At 44.8% G+C, this 13,769-nt stretch overlaps 1 protein-coding gene and 1 pseudogene across 3 annotated transcripts in view; both read right to left on the bottom strand.

Moving 5' to 3' along the window:
• SP3 (Sp3 transcription factor) overlaps window positions 1–13,769 on the bottom strand; it is a 128,279-nt gene that overhangs the window by 94,242 nt on the left and 20,268 nt on the right. The window lies entirely within an intron of this gene.
• On the bottom strand, window positions 12,528–13,598 carry LOC144576637 (large ribosomal subunit protein eL8 pseudogene; annotated as a pseudogene).

Genomic DNA, 13,769 nt, shown 5'->3' with positions numbered 1-13,769 from the left:
AGATTGCTTGAACTCAGGAGTTCAAGACAAGCCTGGGCAACATGGTGAAACCCTATCTCTACAAACAATACAAAAATTAGCCAGGCATGGTAGTGTGCACCTGTAGTCCCAGCTACTTGAGATGCTGAGGTGGGAGGATGGCTTGAGTCAGGAGACGGAGATTGCAGTCAGCCAAGATCGCACCACGGCATTCCAGCCTGGAGAACAGAGCCAGATCCTGTTTTAACAAACAAACGAAGATTCATCCCCAGCACCAGTCCCACGTGTCTACCTCCTGCCTGCATGCCTCTGGCTGCTCAGATGTCTTCACTTCTGACTTTGCTCAACACAGCTCTGGCCTTTGCCAGTCACGAGCTGCCAAGACTAGAGTATGTGACTGAAACACTTGAACACTCATGTGAAAGAAACTCAACTTCTGCTTTTGGGTAATTTGCTGAGAGTTGCTTCATTTCTTTTTCTTCTATTAAGCAATTCTATTTGCATAGAAAAATAAAATCAACAAGTGACTTTCTTAAACTAAAGCTTAAAAACAATGATAATAAACTAAACGAGACAAACTTTTACAGAACCTACTCTGCGCTCACGGGCACACTTGGCAATGTGTTGTGAGCTCTTTCAGAGGAGAAATAATAAAGAACTTACATTTTTAAAAATTGTCCTTACAAAGAAAAAGAGCATAGTTTAACTGTGGTTTGAACTGATAAGAAGTACTTCTTGTTTCAAGAGAAAATACTTTGGACCACTGGGCACCTTAGGTATTGAAATATCAGGTTAACACTGAATACTCCTGTTTATTTTCTCCATCTTTTGGCAGGTGCTCAATTCCAATCCTTGGTCTCGAGCCAATATATCCTGTTAAAGTACAGCACACCCACACAAAATGGACACTATCTTTCACAGGAAGGCTCAACATATAAACACTTTCCCTTTGACCTGTCCATTCTCCAGGCTTCATTCATGACTTTCTACATTCATCAAGCAGCCCTGTATCTCACCATAACAATCCTCTTTTACTGTGTAGATGAATTAACTGTGACAAGATGAAGTGACTTGGCCCAAGATCCAAGTGCAGATGTCCAGACTAGAACTCAGGTCTCTGGCTCCAGGCTAGTACTTTTTTGTCCAAAGTTACACAAGTAATTAACAACAGATGAAATGATCTCCCCTGCTTTCCAGCTTCTGACAGCAGGCTTCCCCACCTTCTCTAGCCTCCTTCAGTGAGAATGTCGCACTGCTGTAACATGCCTTTGTATCCAGTGTCTCTTCAACATCATCTGGTTGGGTGCTGCCTCCCCTTTCATGCAAGGCTGATATTCAAAACATTTCACAACTGGGATGGCCTAGGCACTGACCAAAGGGAAGGGACACTGGTTTCGTGCTGGATGGAGAAGCTGGAGGCTCCCTTTCCCCCTGCAACAGATCCCCTTAGCTACAAGTGTGTGGGGAAGTCAGAGAACCCCTGCTTACAGGCAGTTTCAGAAGGGAAACTTGTGAAGGACCCAGATTTCTGTCATTTGTGCACCATATCTACAACACTTCTCATTTAGTATTCACCCAGCAAATACTGATATCTACAATGTTTAGAACCTTATGAGAAAGTCAATCAGATGTGCCCTTCTGCCAACTTTATTTCCTGGTAGTATAGATAAGAAATATACATCGGGCCAGGCACAGTGGCTCACACCTGTAATGCCAGTACCTTGGGAGGCCGAGGCAGTTGGATCACCTGAGGTCAGGAGTTTGAGACCAGCCTGGCCAACATGGTGAAACTCCATCTCTACTAAAAATACAAATATGAGCTGGGCATGGTGGTGGGCACCTGTAATCCCAGCTACTCAGGAAGCTGAGGTAAGAGAATAGCTTGTTGAACCCAGGAGGTGGAGGTTGCAGTAGGCCAAGATCGCACCATTGCATTCCAGCCTGGGCATCAAGAGGAAGACTCCATCTTAAAAAACAAAATGTATATCAACAGCTATACTTTTAAATATAGCTATAATTGAAATAGCTATAATAGAATGTTGTTTGTGTTTGAAGATAGGTCCAGGAAAATGGGTAGGGCAATTGCAAAAAAAGGGATTCCTTCTGGTTGTAGATCATAGAAGTCTTCCTGGAGGACTCGTTTGAGCTGTGGATCTTCAAGGGTGGGGAGGATTTGGTGAGGAGGAGCTAACATGGACAAGCAGTCCAGGCTGCGGGAAGAAGATAAGCTGCATGCATAGGTAGGAAGTGATAGGGTGGATAAAGGTGACAGCAGCAGTCCAACCCCGCTAGACTGAAGAGCCCCTGAGGTCACTGGTGACACCTGCACAGGAGTCAGCACTGAGTAGGTATAGCAGACAGGTAAGGGAGGGGTTGGCCACCACCAACCGCATGTGTGGGTAACACCCCCCACAGGCCCCAAGGAAGGAGAACTGTCCAGACCCCAGGCACAATTAGTGCCTGAAGAATATCTTAGTCTATAGCGTTATTACTCAGCTATTTCCTTTATATAATCCTTTATATATAAGCATATATCAGTTTATAGAATTAGTGCCTGAAGTATAACTTACTGCTTACATATATCCAGCTTATATAATCATACTTAGTACTTATATCTAACATACTTAGTTCTATATAATCTTTCAATATAATCATATAGGTATTGGGGTCCAAAGTGGCTCCCGCCGGAGGTTGTGGCGCTTGCGAAGGCGAGGTCATGAGTTCAAGGCTAACCTGAGCAACCTTATAAGCTCAAACTGATTGGCAAAAAAAAAAAAAAAAATCATATAGGTATTGTAGTCAGAGCTGTACTGACACATTTAATGCTGATTTATAGAATCCTTCCATATAACCATATAGTAGTTTGTAGTAGGAGGAATGCCTAGAGCAGTCACAGAACAGAAGCAGTACATGGGAAAACAGCCAGACCAGGACAAGAACCAAAGATCCAGGCGGTGGGGTCCCTGCCTGAAAGGGCATACGCTGTATGGCAGGCTTGGAGCAAGAGCCTCTCCTCCTGATAAAGGAGTTGTAGTACCTTGCATCCAGTTCCTGTGGAAAGTAGGCCTCAGCCCTGAGATCCTGGAAATAACCGAGGGAGAAGAACCCCTCCGGTGTGACTGGTCACAGCGCCTGTACAGCCTGTTAGTCTTTTCTTACTTCTGTGCTAGCTCAAGCCATCTTCCCATAAATATCTTAAGAGAGAGCACAAGTCTGTCAGCTCCCACTGTATTAAGCTTACAGTATCCTTCTATTAGAAATCCTTTGAAGTCTCCAGCCCCCAGATAAGAAGTGTTGCTCACAACACCTGTTGCACACAGCCCACCTCCTTGCTTTGGTGACCTAATGGGGGTGGACCCCTTTTTCTGTACATGACCCTCTGCTACTGTGCATGGCACAGCCCCCTGCTGTGCATGGCTCACCTCTCTGCCTAGGTGACATAATGGGGTAGCGCCCTCTCTTGTGACTCACGTGATTGTGGGCTATTACTAAGCCCATAGATGATGACCTCACTCATAACCCTGCCCCCTACTTGTACCTAATAAATACAGATGCTGCTGGGCATTTGGGGCTCTCGCTGATCTCCACTCACAGGTTGCGTGGCCCCCCGAGTCCGGATGCTCTTCACCAGTTCTTCAGTGTCCTGTCTCTTTACTTCTTAGATCCTGCACCTCAGCACAGCATAAAGGACACCCCACGACCCTGTGGGGCCCCTACAGCCCTACAGCATGTTCCCCAGCAGCACTCCCGGGCAGCCCTCTCATTTCTAGGACTAGCCAGGCCCCCTTCTCCCTGGTTCTGACCATACTAGAGAACAAACAGGCACTTGCCAAGCAGTGTAAGGGATTACATGCCCTTTCTGGGCTCTGAGGGGCCTGGGAAGAATTGGCGATTGAAGGCTGTGCCCAGAATCACTGCCTGGGAACAGCAGGCATTCTCTCAGGCTGCTTGGAGGCAGCCCAGTGTTGGGTCTGGCTCTAGTCCAAGCTGGCTCCCGAGCCAGGAGGGAGTACGTGGCAGTGGGCAGTGGGTGCTCCCTAGTTCCTAGCACTGACACCATTGAACCTGTAGGTGGGAAAGAGGAGGGTTGGTCAAAGCCAAATACCAAAAAAGGGGTAAGTTGAGAACACTGAAAGAAGTCATTTGAGAAGAATGAGTGATTCTCAGACTGTTGTAGACAAAATGGAGAAAGTGATAGAAGGTTGCTTTTCCCATTTCCTGTAGTATTTAAGGATCCCCCATTATTTAGTTCAATGAGAGAAACTAGCAACATGCTAAGCTGAAATACCACGGGCTCTGGAGTTCACTGATCTGGTCCAAGTTTTCCTTGTCAAGTGAAAGTGCATCCTATGATGCAGTCGCCGGGAGGCTTCACAGATTTAAAACAAAGTCTAGGAAAATGGAGGTCAGTGAGTAATTGTTTGTCGGTGCTTTTCTACCATAGTGCACGAAAGATGGTGCTGTCTTCTCCATGACGGGTAGAATCTTTGCTTTGTTTTGAGACAGGGTCTTACTCTGTCACCCAGGCTGGAGTGCAGTAGCATGATCTCGGCTCACTGCAGCCTCAACCTTCTAGGCTCAAGCAATTCTTTTTTTTTCCTTTTCCTGATGTTCATATGTTCGACTGTCCAGGTACATTTATTACTTCTTATGTGTTTTTATAAAAACTTAAACAACATATTGTGATCTTTCCTCAGAGACATTATTAGTACAATGAATTCATGTACTTATCACCAACTACAACAACTATCAATATTCAGCCTCTTCCATTTATACCCCGTCCATTTATTTTTAAAAAATAACTTTCAAAAATTAAAAAATAAAAGCAGAAGGCAAAATTCACTTAAAAAATTCATCCTACAGATTTCAACTAGGTCCACTCTAAATGCAACTCTAATTGTCAGAACGTTAACTGCTGCTATTTAGCGATGTATTTCTGAATCAAGACTCTCCTCAGCCCATTCCAGAAGCCCTCCCCAAGTCTGAGCTGGGGTTGCATATTTATGGGCAACATAAGTAGGAGACGATGGTTCAGGAGAGCAGTGGATTACACCTGTAATCTCTCCCAAGGTGCTGGGATTACAGGTGTGTGCCAACGTGCCCAACCCGACCAGTAGAATCTTAAACAGAAATACTTGTGCCACAAATGCAGACAAGATAAGCAACTGCCCTTGTCTTAGCACCATGTTCCCTGGGAACAGCAAACTCTCTCTGGTTCTTTTTCTTCTCCCACCAATCCACCTTCTAATTGCGACTCGGTTCCCTGAGTGGCCTTGCTTTAGAGCATCCTGTATCTATAAACAGCCCAGTTTTCAGGCAAAGCCTTTGTCTTATAGCATTGTTTTTAAAATTGGATTCTTAATATTTCAGAGGTCCATAAATTCTTTATAAGAATTTTTAAACGTTGTGTTTTAATTTTAAAGAAAATGGAAAAATTTTAACACAGTATCACCACCTTTTTACAGAGTAGTGCCACATAATATCAATGGCCATGCTGGATTTGGATTCATGACTGTCTTGGTCAAGTGACCCAAAGTCTCATAATGGAAGTTTGAATGCAGTGTTTCTCAAATTGAGATATATTCAAGAGTTTACAGATTCCCACATGTGAGAAACACTTCCTATTATAAATAATCCAACAAACTGATTTACACATCAGTGTCTTATAAGTTTCCGTATGATGAATTGATCCTTTCTAGTTTAATCTCCTTGAGCACAGGGCCCAGTAGTTATCGGATGTGTAAAGCTGAGGATCATATCTGTGGTGTCTAAATCAATAAATTGACAAGCAGTGAAGCAGCCAGCCAGATGGTCTCCTCCTGCAAACCCCTACTCTCTTCTATGTGACAGATGGATTGCAATTAGTTAATCAGAGAGACTAATCTTAGATTTGAAATAGAAGACTTTTCTGATTCTGAGTAAGTCACTTAATCTCTGTTCTCAACTTTGTAGAATACAGGCAATTAACTACTACCTATCACATGGGGATGTTGTGCTAACTATTTCAGGCTTTCTGCCATGCTGAGCTGGTCTGGCCCTGCTCCTGATACAGTGCCCTAAGGAGTTTGCAATTTGCCAATAGACCAATTCAGCGAGATGGGAGAGGCATAAGAAAGAATGTCTTGGCAAAGTCATCCCAGAGGTCTGTAGTCTAGCACTGGTAGAACAGTGAAAAGCTTCTTCAGGTGGTGCTGGAACAACTGAACATCCACATGAAAAAAAAATGAATCTAGATACAGACTTCACACTCCTAGCAAAAATTAACTCATAGGGATCATAGACCTAAATGTAAAATGCAAAACTATAAAACTAGAAGATGACATAGGAGAAAACCTAGATGACCTCGGGTATGACAATGACTTTTTAGAAACAGTACCAAAGGGATGATCCATGAAAGAAATGATTGATAAATTGAACTTCTTCAAAATGTAAAAATTCTGCTCTGTGAAAGACATTATTGACAGAATAAGCCAGACATAGTGGCTCTTGCCTGTAATCCCAGCACTTCGGGAGGCCACGGTGGGCGGATTATTTGAGACCAGGAATTCAGGACCAGCCTGGACAATATAGTGAGACCCCATCTCTATTACAATAATTTAAAAAAATCAAGAATGAGAAAACAAGCCACAGACAAAGAGAAAATATTTGCAAAAGACACATCTGATAAAGGATTGGTATCTAAAATATAAAAATAATTCACAAAACTCAACAATAATGAAACAAATGACCAAATTAAAAAATGGACCAAAGACTTGGATACCCACCAAGGAAAATATACAGATGGCAAACAAGTATACAAAAAGATGATCCACATATGTCATCAGGGAAATACAAATTAAAACAACAGAGTTATCCCTACGCATCTATTTCAGTGGCTAAATTCCTGAACACGGAAAATATAAAATGCTCTCAAGGATGTGCAACAACAGGAACTCTCGTTCATTGCTGGTGGGAAGGCAAAATGGTACAACCACTTTGGAAGACGGTTTGGCAGTTTCTTACAAAACGAAACATACTCTTACCATATGCTCCAGCAATCATACTCCTTGGGAGCTACCCAAATGAGTTGAAAACTTACGTCCACACAAAAACCTATGCACAGATGTTTATGACAGCTTTATTCATAATTGCCAAAACTTAGAAGCAACTAAGATGTCCTTCAGTAGGTGAATGAATAAATAAGCTGTGGTATATCCAGACAATGGGATATTATTCAGCACTAAAAAGAAATGAACTATTCAGCCATGATAAGACAGAGGAAACTTAAATGCATATTAACAAGTGAAAGAAGCCAATCTGTAAAGGCTATATGCTGTATGATTCCAACTATATGATATTCTGGAACAGGCAAAACTTGAAGAGACTAAAAAGATCAGTGGTTGCTAGGGTTTGGAGGGAAGAAGGAATAATAGGTGAGAACACAGAAGTTCTTTTTTTTTTTTTTTTGAGACAGTCTTGATCTGTCGTCAGGCACCAGGCTGGAGTGCAGTGGTGCAATCTCGGCTCACTGCAATCTCTGCCTCCTGGGTTCAAGCAATTCTCTTGCCATGGCCTCCCGAGTAGCTGGGACTACAGGCACATGCCACTACGCCCAGCTAATTTTTGTATTTTTCAGTAGAGACGGGTTTCAACATGTTGGCCAGGATGGTCTCTATCTCTTGACCGTGTGATCCACTGCCTCGGCCTCCCAAAGTGCTGGGATTGCAGGAGTGAGCCACAACGCCCGGCCAGATCTTTTTTTTTTTTTTGAGACAGAGTCTCGATCTGTTGCCAGGCTGGAGTACAGGCTGGAGTACAGTGGCACAATCTCAGCTCACTGCAACCTCCAACTTCCAGGTTCAAGTGACTCTCCTGCCTCAGCCTCCTGAGTAGCTGGGATTACAGGCACGCGCTACCACACCCGGCTAATTTTCTTCTTATTTTTAGTAGAGACAGGATTTCACTATGTTGGCCAGGATGGTCTTGATCTCCCGACCTTGTGATCCACCTGTCTTGGCCTCCCAAAGTGCTGGGATTACAGGCGTGAGCCACCACTCCTGGCCACAGAGGATCTTTAGGGCAGTGAAAATACTCTGTATGAGACTACTGTATAATGATATACACAGTATATATAATTATATACCTGTCCAAACCACTAGAATGTACAACACTACAAGTGAGCCCTAATGCAAACTATGCACTTGGGATGATAGTGATGTGTCAATGTGGGTTTATCAATTGTAGCGGATGCCACTCTGGTGGGGGATGTTGATAGTTGGGGAGGCTGTGCATGTGTGGAGGCAGGGGATATATGGAAAATCTGTACCTTCCCTTATAAACCTAAAACTGGTTTGTTTGTTTTTTGAGACAGAGTCTCGCTCGTCTCAAGGCTGGAATGCAGTGGCATAATCTCAGCTCACTACAACTTCCACCTCCAGGTTCAAGCGATTCTTTTGCCTCAGCCTTCCAGTAGCTGGGACTACAGGCATGTGCCACTACACCCAGCTAATTTTCGTATTTTTAGTAGAGATGGGGCTTTACCATGTTGGCCAGGATTGTCTCAATCTCTTGACCTAGTGATCTGCCTGCCTCGGCCTCCCAAAGTGCTGGGATTACAGGTGTGAGCCACCACACCTGGCCCTAAAACCGCTCCTAAAAAAGTAAAGTCCTTCAAATCATGGATGCAGACACACACACACACACACACACACACACACACACAAAGTAAAGTCTTAGCTGGAAGCTGGGCATGGTGGCTCACACCTACAATTCTAGCCCTTTGGGAGGCCGAGGTGGGTGGATCGCTTGAGGTCAGGAGTTTGAGACCAGCCCGGCCAACATGGTGAAACCCCGCCTCTACTAAAAATACAAAAATTAGCCAGGCATGGTGGCAGATGCCTGTAATCCCAGCTACTCCAGAGGCTGAGACAAGAGAATCGCTTGAACCTAGGTGGCAGAGGTTACAGTGAGCTGAGAGTGCACCACTGCACTCAGCCTGGGAGACAGAGCAAGACTCAGTATCAGAAAAAAAAAAAAAAAGTAAAGTCTTTCCAAAAAAGTTTCTCTGGGCAAAGTGCATCTGAGAGACTTCTGCGACTCTGGAGCAGAATAGCAGTAAGCATGCTTTTGGATGCAAGTAACAGAAAATAACCAAGGAAGGTCCTTGGTGATGTACCTGAAGGTGCAGAGGTAGATCAGCCCTGACCCCAGGACCAGTTTCTGCCACTCTGCCCTGCCACAAGCAGTACTGTCTCCACTGTCAGGCTGGCTCTGCTTCTGGGTGTAGGACGGTGGCCAGAAACCTGCAGGCTATATGCTATATCATTTGGGGATGCTTCTGCTCTGCATTCCATGCCAGAATTCCAAGATTTATCCTGAGGAGAATCTTCCTTGATGTCTCTCTTCTCTCACATTCAACATCCAGTCTGTTAGAAAGTTGTTGGCTCCACCTTCAGAATACAACCAGCATTACCACCTCGCATCATCTCAGCTGCTACTAACCTATGGCCAGTGACCAGTGTCTCCCACCTGGCTTACTGGATCACCTAAACAGTCTCCCTGTTTCCACTCCTGTTCCCCTTACAACAGCCTGAGTAATACTTCAAAAATCTAAGCCAGACAAAGATTGGAAGCAGTAGACACTGGGGACCCCAATAGTGAGGAGGGTGGTGAGTGTTGAAAGTTGAAAAATTATCTATTGGGACACTGGTTCAGTGGCTCATGCCTGTAATCCCAATACTTTGGGAGGCCGAGATGGGCAGATCATGAGGTCAAGAGATGGAGACCATCCTGGCCAACATGGTGAAACCCATCTCTACTAATAATACCAAATTTAACTGGTCCTGGTGACACACTCATGTAGTCCCAGCTATGCAGAAAGCTGAGGCAGGAGAATCACTTGAACCCAGGAGGCAGAGGTTGCAGTGACCCAAGATCATGCCACTGCACTCTAGCTTGGTGACAGTGCAAGACTCCGTGTTAAAAAAAAAAAAAAAATCCACTGGGTACAATGTTCACTGTTTGGGTGACAGTTTCACTAGAAGCCCAGACCACAATCTTACACAGTATATCCATGTTACAAACCCGCACATATATGTTCTGAATCTAAAAAAAAAAAAAAGTCGGAGCATGTTACTGCGCAAACCCTCCTGTGGCTCCCCACCTCACTCAGAGGGAAAGCCAGTGGCCTTGCAATGGCTGCCAAGGGCATGACCTGGTTCCTTCGTAAGCTTTCTGACCTTAGCTCAGCCACCCTCTCTCACTCATATTCAACCACTCTGGCCTCTAAATTGTTCCTGGGAAACACCCCAGGTGTGCTCAGCTTCTGCCTGGGGACTTTATACTGGTTGTCTCCTCTGCAGGATACACTTTTCTAGAAAGCCACGCTGCTCACTTTTCAGTCACTTTTTCAGTGAGGCCTACTTAGAACAACCTGTTTAAAATTGCAACGCAGGGTCAGGCACAGTGGCTTATGCCTGTAATCCCAGCACTTTGGGAAGCTCAGGCAGGTGGATCACCTGAGATCAGGAGTTCGAGACCAGCCTGGCCTATATGGAGAAACCCTGTCCCTACTAAAAATAAAAAATTGGCCAGGCATGGTGGCACACCTATAGTCCCAGCTACTCAGGAGGCTGAGATAGGAGAATCACTTGAAACCGAGAACCCAAGAGGGAGAGGCTGCAGTGAGCTGAGATTGTGCCATTGCACTCCAACCTAGGCAACAATAGCAAAACTCCGTCTCAAAAAAAAAAAAAAAAAAAAAATTGCAACCCGGCCCAGCAGGGTGCTGGCTCACATCTGTAATCTCAGTACTTCGGGAGGCTGAGAAGGACCACTGGAGGCCAGGAGTTCTAGACCAGCCTGGGCAACAAAGCAAGATCTTGTCTTTACAAAAAGAAATAAAAAACTAAAACACTGTGATGCCTGCAGCCCCCGGCACTCACATTTTCTATCTTGCTTATGTTTTCCCCATAGTACTGCTCACCTAGTATGTTTATGGATTTAACTCACTGTTTTTCCCAGCTAGAATGTGAGGGATTTTTGTCTATTTGTTTTATTGATGTTTCCCTAGACCCTAGAACAGTATTTTGTTCATAGCAGATATTCAAAAAATTTTGTTGAAGGAATGAATGAGACTGGTTCAGGACACCCACTCTGCTTAGGGAGGAAATGTCTAAATCCTAAATGCTGGGAGTATTTCCAAAGTAAGACCAAGCTTGATGTCTCCAGAGTTTGGAATCTGGATTCTGCTCAAGAATAAAACTGGTAAGAATCAACAGATAATCCAGGAGGTTAACAGTACCTGCGGTGCTTAGCTAATGTGATCATTCTTGGATCCTACCACAGGCCTATAAATCAAAATCTCTAGAGATAGGGGTTATAAGTGTGCTTTTCTTTCTTTCTTATAACCAGCAGCCCCAGGTGATTCTTCTAGTCACTAAAACTGAAAATAGTCCTGGACTGTATGCAAAGCCTTGGCAGGAGTGACACGGATGGGCTGGGAGATGTAACTGGAGTATGACTAAGAGAACTGAGATGTAATAAATGGTATTGGCACCTCAGAAGAGGCCGGGCACTGTGGCTCATGTCTGTAATCCCAGCACTTAAGGAGACAAAAGAGGGAGGATTTCTTGATCTCAGGAGTTTGAGCCTGGGCAACATAGCAAGACCCCATTCTCCACAAAAAGGTTAAAAAAAAAATTTGCACTTCAGAAAAAAGGATGTAGATATAGAAGAAGGAAGATATTCGATTTAGGAAAAGGAAATCCAAAGACCAAAATCTGGGGAGTGTTTTGTTGTTGTTGCTGCTGGTTTGTTTGTTTTGAGACTAAGTTTCACTCTTGTTGTCCAGGCTGGAGTGCAGTGGCACAATCTAGGCTCACTGCCACCTCTGCCCCCGAGGTTCAAGCAATTCTCCTGCCTCAGCCTCCCAAGTAGCTGTGATTAAAGGTGCCTGCCACCAGACCTGGCTATTTTTTTGTATTTTTAGTAGAGACAGGGTTTCATCATGTTGGCCAGGCTGGTCTCAAACTCCTGACCTCAAGCAATCTGCATTCCTTGGCCTCCCAAAGTGCTGGTATTACAGGCGTGAGCCACCGCACCTGGCCGAGGAGTGTTTTTCCACTCCAGTCTGAGGAAAACAGACTTAGATCTAGAGATTACAAATAATTTGGTCACTAGTGAGGGTTATAAGGTAATTTGTCAAGCTCCACAATGTGAACTAGTCCTCAAAACCATCTGTATTAGTCTGCTAGGGCCGATGTAACAAACTACCATAAGCTGGGTGGCTTAACCAATTTACTGTCTCACAGTTCTGGAAGGCAAAAGTCTGAGATGAAGGTGGCAGCAGGACTGGTTCCTGCTGAGGCCTGTAAGGAAGAATCTGTCCCATAATACCTCTCCCCTAGATAACAGTGCTTTGCTGCTGTCTTCGACATTTCTTGGCTTATGGACGCATCACCCCAATCTTTGTCTTTCCATGGTGTTTCCCTCTGCGTATGTCATTGTCCAGATTTTCCCTTTGTATAAAAACACCAATCATATTGGATTAGGGGCCCACCTAATCCATTATGACCTCATCTTAACTACAGTTGACTCTTGAATAATGCAGGTTTGAACTGCATGGGCTCCACTTATAAATGATTTTCTTTTTGAAGGAAAATTTGTATTTTTTTAATTTTGATTCACCGGAAACTCTACAGTGTACATTTAACCCAGTTTAGTGGCAAGTTCTTTAGCCTTTGCCTTTTCGAGCTTGGCGATGCGAGCCAGAGACTTAGGACCCAGGACGTTGCCTCCCCAGTGACTGCAGATCTCATCATACCTGTCTTTGAAATTGGTCCAGATAGCTTCCACCAGCTTAGCCAAAGCACTTTTGTCTTCTGAGTTAACCTGTGTGAAGGCGACAGTGGTGCAGGTCTTCCTGTGGACCAGATGTCCCAGTCTTGCCTTCCCCTTGATAATGCAGTAAGGGACTCCCATTTTATGACACAGGGCAGGCAAGAAGACAGCCAGCTCAATGGGATCCACGTCATGTGTAACCACCACCAGCTGAGCTTTCTTGTTCTCCACCAAGGTGGTGATGGTGTTAATTCCTGCTTGAAGGACAGGTGGTCTGTTTTATGGGGATGTCCCCTTCACCAGCAGCTTTTTTCTTGACCCGGGCCAACAGCCTCTGCTGCTTCTCTTGCTTTGTCTCTGGTCTGTACTTGTGGGCCAACTTAAGTAGTTGAGTAGCTGTTTGGTGGTCCAGGGCCTGGGTGACCTGGTTAACTGCAGGAATCACTTTCAGCTGCTTATAGAGGATGGTTCTCTGCAGCTGCAACCTGTTAGAGCGGGGCCATTTCACAAAGCAGGTGAGGTCTCTTTTGGGCTGGATGTCCTGTCCAATGCCAAAATTCTTAGGCCTTTTCTCAAACAGGGGATTCACCACTTTCTTGGCCTCCTGCTTCTTCACAACAGAAGGGGCCGGAGCCAGCTTCTTCCCCTTGGTCTTCTTTCCTTTTGGCATCTTGGGCGGTGGGAGGAGCGAAAAAGGCTCTTCCTTTTTTTTTTTTTTTTTTGAGACAGAGTCTCTGTCATCCAAGCTGGAGGGCAATGGGGCAGTCTTGGCTTACTGCAACCTCTGCCTCCTGGGTTCAAGTGACTCTCCTGCCTCGGCCTCCCAAGTATCTGGGACTACAGGTGCATGCCACCACACCCCACTAATTTTTGTATTCTTAGTAGAGACAGGGTTTTCACCATGTTGGCCAGGATGGTCTTGATCTCCTGGCCTCATGATCCACCTGCCTCGGCCTCCCAAAGTGCTGGGA

This window comes from Callithrix jacchus, chromosome 6, assembly GCF_049354715.1.
Source record: "Callithrix jacchus isolate 240 chromosome 6, calJac240_pri, whole genome shotgun sequence".
In the NCBI taxonomy this organism is placed as follows: domain Eukaryota; kingdom Metazoa; phylum Chordata; class Mammalia; order Primates; family Cebidae; genus Callithrix; species Callithrix jacchus.
Note: the sequence above shows the minus strand (reverse complement) of the source record. Positions and strands in the feature narration are given on the sequence as shown.